At 45.5% G+C, this 8,456-nt stretch overlaps 5 pseudogenes; all 5 read left to right on the top strand.

Annotated features, from left to right (window-relative positions):
* Positions 1-247: 247 nt before the first annotated feature.
* On the top strand, positions 248-367 carry LOC143931033 (5S ribosomal RNA; annotated as a pseudogene).
* A 108-nt stretch (positions 368-475) lies between these two features.
* Positions 476-594, top strand: LOC143932560 (5S ribosomal RNA; annotated as a pseudogene).
* A 108-nt stretch (positions 595-702) lies between these two features.
* LOC143932220 (5S ribosomal RNA) lies at positions 703-821 on the top strand (annotated as a pseudogene).
* A 108-nt stretch (positions 822-929) lies between these two features.
* Positions 930-1,046, top strand: LOC143931453 (5S ribosomal RNA; annotated as a pseudogene).
* A 291-nt stretch (positions 1,047-1,337) lies between these two features.
* On the top strand, positions 1,338-1,456 carry LOC143932401 (5S ribosomal RNA; annotated as a pseudogene).
* Positions 1,457-8,456: the final 7,000 nt, after the last annotated feature.

Genomic DNA, 8,456 nt, shown 5'->3' with positions numbered 1-8,456 from the left:
TGAGAGTGGTCAGCAAGATCGTCTATGGCCACATCACCCAGAATGCGCTCGCTCTCGTCTGGTCTCGGATGCTAAGCAACGTCGGGCCTGGTTAGTACCTGAATGGGAGAGCGCCTATGAATACCAGGTGCCGTAGGCTATTTTTTAATATGTTGTTGGAGTTGACGACCTGTTTTATTTTTCTGCTTGTTTGCCAAGGTGACCATCTTGGCGTTTGACAAGAGGGTTTAAAGTGGCCAGCTAGACAGCCTATGGCTACATCACCCTGAATGCACCCGATTTTGTCTGATCTCGGATGCTAAGCAGGGTCGGGGCCGGGTTAGTACCTGGATGGGTGACTGTCTAAGAATACCAGGTACCGTAGGCTTTTTTTTAATATGTTGGTGGCCTCGACGACCGGTTTTATTTTTCTGCTTGTTTGCCGAGGTGACCATCTTGGCGTTTGTCAAGAGGGTTGAGAGTTGCCAGCAAGATTGCCTAAGGCCACATCACTCTGAATGCACCCGATCTCATCTGATCTCGGATGCTAAGCATGGTCGTGCCTGGTTAGCAACTGGATGGGAGACCGCCTGGCAATACCAGGTGCTGTAGGCATTTTTTTAATATGTTGTTGGCGTCAACGACCTGTTTTATTTTTCTGCTTGTTTGCTGAGGTGACCATCTTGGTGTTTGTCAAGAGGGTTGAGAGCGGCCAGCAAGATTGCCTAAGGCCACAACACCCAGAATGCGCCCGATCTCGTCTGATCTCGGATGCTAAGCAGCGTTGTGCCTGATTAGTACCTGGATGGGACACCACCTGGGAATACCAGGTGCTGTTGGCTTTTTTTTAATATGTTGTTGGCGTCAACGACCTGTTCTATTTTTCTGCTTGTTTGCTGAGGTGAACATCTTGCCGTTTGTCAAGAGGACTGAGAGTGGACATTAAGATTGCCTATGGCAACATCACCCTGAATGCGCCCGATCATCTGATCTCGGATGCTAAGCAGGGTCCAGCTTGGTTAGTACCTGGTTGGGAGACCGCCTGGGAATACCAGATGCCGTTGGCTTTTTTTAATATGTTGTTAACATCAACAACCTATTTAATTTTTCTGCTTGTTTGCCGAGGTGACCATCTTTGTGTTTGTCAAGAGGGTTGAGAGTGGCCAGCAACATCCCCTATGGCCACATCACCATGAATCTTCCCGATCTCGTCTGATCTCGGATGCTAAGCAGTGTCAGGCCTGGTTGGCTTTTTTTAATATGTTGTTGACGTCAACGACCTATTTTATTTTGCTGCTTGTTTGCCGAGGTGACCATCTTGGCATTTTTCAAGAGGGTTGAGAGTGGACAGCAAGATCCCCTATGGCCACATCACCCTGAATGCACCCGATACCATCTGATCTCGGATGCAAAGCAGGGTCGGGCCTGGTTAGTACCAGGATGGGAGACCGCCTGGTAATACCACGTGTCTTAGGGTAATTTTTAATATGTTGTTGGCGTCGACGACCTGTTTTAATTTTCAGCTTGTTTGCTGAGTTGACCATCTTGGCGTTTGTCAACAGGGTTTGGAGTGACCAGCAAGATGGCCTACGGCTAAATCACTCTAATGCGCCCAATCTCGGATGCTAAGCAGGGTCTGGACGGGTTAGTACCTGGATGGGAAACCACCTGGGAATACCTGGTGCCGTAGGCTTTTTTTTAATATGTTGGCGTCGACGACCTGTTTATTTTTCTGCTTGTTTGCCGAGGTGACCATCTTGGTGTTTGTCAAGAAGGTTGAGAGTAGCCAGCAAGAACCCTTATGGCCACATCACCCTGAATGCGCCGATCTCATCTGATATCAATTGCTAAGCAGGGTCAGGACTGGTTAGTACCTGAATGGGAGACCGTCTGGGAAGACCAGGTGCCGTAGGCTTTTTTTTAAATATGTTTTTGGCGTCGACGACCTGTTTTATTTTCCTGCTTGTTTGCTGAGGTGACCATCTTGGCGTTTTCCAAGAGAGTTTAGAGTGACCAGCAAGATAGCCTACAGCTACATCACCCTGAATGCGCCCGATCTTGTCTGATCGTGGATGCTAAGCAAGGACGGGCCTGGTTAGTACCTGGATGGGAGACTTCCGGAGAATACCAGATGCCGTGGGCTTTTTTTATATGTTGTTGGCATCAACGACCTGTTTTATTTTACTGCTTGTTTGCCGAGGTGACCATCTTGGCGTTTGTCAAGAGGGTTGAGAGGGTCCAACAAGATCATTTACAGCCGCATCACCTGGAATATGCCTGATCTCGGATGCTAAGCAAGGGCGGGCGTGGTTAGTACCTTGATGGGAGACCGCTTGGGAATGCCAGGTGCCGCAATGACTTGTTTTATTTTTCTGCTTGTTTGCCAAGATGACCATCTTGGCATTTGTCAAGAGGGTTGAGAGTGGCCAGCAACATTGCCTGTGGCCACATCACACTGAATGCACCGATCTTGTCTGATCTTAAATGCTAAGTATGGTCAGGCCTGGTTAGTACCTGGATGGCAGACCGCCTGGGAATGAACAAATGAATGAATGAATGAAATACTTGTATAGTGCACAATGCGAACTGAATCGCCTCTAGGCGCTGTGGCGAGCTTTTATCACCTGCTAAAAGAGGAAGGTCTTGAGTTTTTTCCTAAAAGCCAGGTGATTTTCTTCTTGGCGGATGTTGATTGGTAGAGCATTCCATAGCCGAGGCCCTTGGACAGCGAATCTCTGATCCCCCTTAGATTTAAGACTGCAGTTTGGTGTGTAATAATTTATTTTCTCCATTAGGTATTGCGGAGCTTCTCTATGCACGCATTTGTGAGTGAGGCAAAGGGTCTTGAACGTGTTCCGATTTTTTACGGTTAGCCAATGTAAGCTCCTCAGTGAAGGAGAGATGGATTCCCAGGTTTTTTTTCCTGTTATCAGCCTTGCTGCCGTGTTTTGGATCAGTTGTAATCGCACAAGTTGATATTGTGGTAATCCTATGTAAAGCGAATTTGCGTTGTCCAGTCATGAATTAATGATTGTTCCAACTACCACTGCTTTGTCATTCTTTGGGATAAAAGGGATGAGTCTGCAAAGCATGCGCAGCAGATGGTAAGTTGACTACTGCTCCTATTTGCGCATCCATTGACATTTGTGCGTCTAAAATAACCCCGAGACTCTTCGTTTTGGTCTTTGGGGAGATAGTCTGCCCAAAGACGGTTGGTGGAGACCAGGAGGTTTTGGTTGCGGGCTTATGATTTGGGTGTAAGATAAGAAGCTCTGTCTTTGATTCCTTCAGCTGGAGGGAGTTAGTGGTCATCCAGTCCTCTATTGATTTGAGGCAGTTTTTAAGGTTGTTGTTGGTGATCTTTTTTTCCATTGATCCGGAAATAAAGTTGCGTGTCGTCAGCGTAAGAGTGGAAGCAGAGATCTGATGATTTGAAGGAGTGGGCAAATGTAAATGTTGAAGAGAACGGGTGACAAAGGAGAGCCTTGAGGGGCTCCGCAGGTGACTGCCCGAGTTTCGGAGAGGAATTTTCCTAGTTTTACTGTCTGTGACCGATTTCGTAGGAAGGACGCGAACCATTGGAGATCTATGTCTATGGACTCCGGCTACTTCTGTGAGGCGGACGAGTAGAGTATTGTGATCTACTGTATCAAACGCTGCACTTAGGTCTAGCAGTACGAGGAGACACGGCTCTCCGTCATCTGCTGCTTCGAGGGCGTCGTCCAAAATCTTGAGGAGAGCTGTTTCTGTTCCATGACCCAGACGGAAGCCTGATTGCAGCGGGTCCAGGAGTTTGTGAGTATCCAGGTGGATTTGTAGCTGATGTACTACAGCTTTCTCCATGATCTTAGAAATGGTGTTGAGGCTTGTAATTGGCCTACGGTTGTTTGGATCCTGAGGGTCCAGGTTTGGTTTCTTGAGTAGAGGTTTGACAATGCCTTGTTTGAGGATGCTGGGAACAATCCCTTCGTGGAATGATGGGTTTATAAGGTGAGTTATGGTTGGAGCCACGATGTCGGAGCATTCTTTCAGTAGTTTTGTGGGGGTGATGTCAATAGGTGAGGTACTGTCACGCAGTTTATTAATGATGTTTTTTGCGGTGTCTACGGTAATTGGGGATAGTGACAATTTTGGCGGTTGTGGTATGTTGGTGCAGACATCCTCTTTATGTATTTGCTGGGTCGGATGTTTTCTTCTGAGAGATTGTTTCCCAGATGGTTTTGACTTTATCAATGAAAAAATCCGACAGTTTGTCACAGCCTCAAACATACATACATACACGACTTCATCATCGAGAACAATGTAGACTGCCTCTTCATCACCAAAAGCCGGTTAACCTCTGACTGCAACACCATCCTCACCGAATTGGTGCCAGAAAACTACAGGATCCTAACCGAACACCAGATAGGGAAAAAAGGAGGAGGCCTAGCAGCTACTCCACCCGGCAGACTCCACTTTGCTTAGCGGGAGAATCGCTCTGCTGAGCAGGTGGATGAAAAGATCCATCTCAGCTCACTGTACAGAGATGGATCTGTCAGAGCCCTGCTCTACTCTATGGGGAGATCAGATGAAAATGGATCACCCGTCTGTTTTCAGCTGATCCGCCAGATGGATGGATCGAAAATAGGTCACCATCCCTCTGGATTTCATGGACAGGATTGGACAGCAGCGGGTGTTAGCGGACCTGTCACATAAAAGAAAATTGGAGCTGCATGCTGCCAAAACAATACATAAAATACAGTGACCTTATTTAAAATTGACCTCTAAGCTGCTACAAATACAAATTTTGTTCCGTTCCCACAATGGTAAGTGCTGATTGAATTTTTTTTTTAAAAAATGTGTATTTTGCGCTGCTTAAAACAGATTGCCTAATTGTAAAGGAAGGTGCAAGTATTGAGGGCTCTTCACCCTTACAAACTATGTGTTCCACCACCACACAGGTGCTTCCAAAACACGAAAATCATCAATAGATTGAAAGTAGCACTCCCTCTTAAATGTTCTACAGGTTTAAACAAGGGTCAGTGTTTAGGTCCCTTCACCCTTAAAAACTATGCACTTCACTGCGAAAAGCTTCCAAATAGGCGTTATACTAATTTAATACTATTTGGAAGCTTTTCGCAGTGAAGCATCACAGCGATTTGGAAGCTTTTCGCAGTGAAGCACGACAGCGATTTGGAAGCTTTTCGCAGTGAAGCACATTGTTTTTAAGAGTGAAGGGCCCTAAACACTGACACAAGTTTGAATCATAGCACATAGTTTACGAGGAAGTGCCATTTGTCATTTTATGTAAATAAGGGGTTGATGGAATATTAATGATATTGATATGAGATATTTTCTACCATTGTTTAACCACTTAACAACCACCCTATAGCCGAATGACGGCTACAGGGTGGTTTCTTAACTCTGGGAGGCCGTCATATGATGTCCTCCCAGAATTATGCTCTTGCGCGCCCCCATAGGACCCGGCGTATCACGGATCACGGTAAACGGCCGCTCATATCACTTGTAAACAAACCGGCGTCATGTTATGACGCTGGTTCCTCCCTCCCCCTCTCTGTACCGATCGGAACAGCGGAGGGGGAAGAGATCGGTGTCAGCAGCGATGTGGGCTGCATCTGCAGTGCCCACATCGCTGCTCACCGAAAATTAACCCCTCAATTCCCTGACAATACTCTGCAATACCCTGCCATTACTCTGCATTACTCTGCATTACGCTGCAACACTCTGCAACACTCTGCAACACTCTGCAACACTCTGCAATACCCTGCAATACCCTGCAATACCCTGCAATACTCTGCAACACTCTGCAACACTCTGCAACACTCTGCAACACTCTGCAATACCCTGCAATACTCTGCAATACCCTGCAACACTCTGCAATACCCTGCAACCAGTAATTGTCATTCAAAATGTGAGAGCACTGAAAGCTGAAAATTGGTCTGGTTATTAAGGGTGTTTAAGTGCCCAGTGGTCAAGTGGTTAAGCACCACTGAAATCTGTTGCTCCATAGTAGTGAATGGAGGCTCTAATGAGGTCCATCTGAAAAACTGACAGGCGGACCTGATTGGAAACCTTAAAGGGGTTGTAACCCCTCCTGTTTTTTCACCTTAATTCACCCAAAAAAAAAAAAAAAGGGACACTGACCGGCCCTCTAGACTCCTGTTTTACTCACCTAAGCCCATTCATACCCTCGGTGGAGATGCACTGTACCTCTCTGCCTGGGGTTCTTGGCTCTTGATTGGATAGATTGATAGCAGCGTAGCCATCATCTCCCGCTGCTGTCAATCAAATCCAATGATGCAGGTACTGGTGCAGAGTCTGGAATTTTGTCTATGCACGCAAATGCTGCACTTGGGAGCATGCCCGCAAGATAACCCCCAGGGAGAGCGCTTCTCCCAGGGGATTTACCGATGCAAAAAATGAGCCGTGAGTACTGCCGGGGACCCCAGAAGATGAGGATTGGGGCCACACTGTGCAAAACAAACTGCACAGTGGAGGCAAGCATGATTTTTTTTGTTTTTTTAAATAACAAACACACAAGGGTTTACAACACCTTTTAAATTTGTTTGCAGATATTAAAGATTTTAACTACCAGCAAGAACAAGACATTTAAAGAGAACCTGTCATTTAGATCCATCATGGCAGCACCTGTTAGCAGGCATCCACTCACCTGCTGCCACCGTGTCCGCTGCATCACCAGCCATCCCATTGAAGTGAATGGGACTGTCAGTGATTCAACAACGGGTCAGAGGAGGAGCTGCTGTAGGATAGAGAAGACAGTTGCTCTTCAAATCAAATCCACCCTTGAATCAGATTGAGTAAAATCGTTTGCAATTCCTAGAGTTAAGGGGCTGGTAAGGTGGGGTATAATTTATCCCAGTGGAACATTTGAGCAGCTGGGGATAAATATGTTAAAGCTATCCACAGACTATTGCAACTCAGCCATTTGTAATGAAAGCGATTGATTTCAGTACAACCAGTTGTCAATCAACTTTGGTACAGACAGCATTTATGGTCACTGCAGTGATTATATTACCGACAGGGAACCCCCCACTTTCAGAATACAATAGCGCAGCCAGAGTGCGTTGAATTCATTAAAATCTCAGCTGGTCCCTGCCGAACCGTCCACTTTCCTCCTTTCAACCCATCAATGAGAATAAAAAAAAACAAAAAAAACAAACAAACACTCAAATTAAAATCCACCCATGGCACATAAGTTAACGGTTCAGCAGAGACCAGTTGAGATTCAATTCATCTTCATCATGGGCAGGCTGGTTGTACCCAAGCCTATCCATTGATCGACTTGGGGCAATTAGCCTTTCAGAGTTTTTACATGCAATTTCTACTGCAACTATAGCAGCTAGCAGTAATCATTGGGGTTTATTTACTGAAACTGGAGAGCACAAAATCTGGTAGAGCTCTGTACAGAAACCAATCTGCTTCTAGGTTTGTCAGTTTGATTGAACAATCGAAAGCTATAAAGCAGATTGTCTACTGTATTTTGCACTGTCCAGTTTTAATAAATCCACCCAATTGTGCTCTGTTGGCAGGGATCTTTTCCAGCCGGCAGACCGCAATAGCGCTGTGGATGGAATTCCCCATCAATACAGATATGTCTATGGGGGAACAAGAAAAGGGAAAAAAAAAAAACACATAATCCACAAGTTGCTCAATATGTAAATATGGCCCAATTAAAAATATACCAAATATAAAATACAAATACCCACCAGCGCATAAGTGTATCTAAGCCAATATAAAATACACATGAAACAAGAGATATATATATATATATATATATATATATATATATATATATATATATAAATTATGGGACCCACAAATCATGTCCATGTATGTGTGGCTGCAGCTCAATAGTTCAGAGAATGTTCCTCAATCAAATGTCATGGACAAAACAATGATGGCTAGCATAGAAGATAAATGGCTTAAATGAAGATTCAAAGAACAGTATAAAATCAAATGCACTTACCCCTCTGATGCCATGGTAGATTTTTTAGAAATCCTAAAATACAAAAACAGGTTATAGTACAAACAGAAGTTCAAATGGAAATAAAACATATTAACCAGTATTAATGCAGTACACAGTGTGGTAGTATGGTACCCCACCAGCAGAAGAATGCAGGGTTCTCAACCAGGCAGGTTGAGGGGCTCCAGGAAAGTTGTTTATTTGTGAGGAAACTTTTCAGTTTCCTCTGTGTTTTCAAAAATCCAGTTTGGGACCTGGAGCCCGGAGATTCCATAGTGTTATGGGTGGGACGGAATCTCCAATCCTGGGACCGGGTTTTGGGAACAGCCAGAAGTCTGGCTGGATGATTGCACAGGTGGGTCCTGGGTTTAAAACAGAGCCAAGACCAGGGTTCTGGGCTCCACCCTCCCGAGGAGTCCAGGCAAGTAAGGGAGAAGTCTGCAGGTCGGTCGGTCGGTCGGTCGGTCGGTCGGTCGGTCGGTCGGTCGGTCGG

This window comes from Lithobates pipiens, unplaced genomic scaffold (assembly GCF_037356315.1).
Source record: "Lithobates pipiens isolate NorthernLeopardFrog02 unplaced genomic scaffold, aLitPip1_a1.2 Scaffold_25, whole genome shotgun sequence".
NCBI lineage: Eukaryota > Metazoa > Chordata > Amphibia > Anura > Ranidae > Lithobates > Lithobates pipiens.
This window is presented reverse-complemented; position numbering and strand designations above follow the sequence as displayed.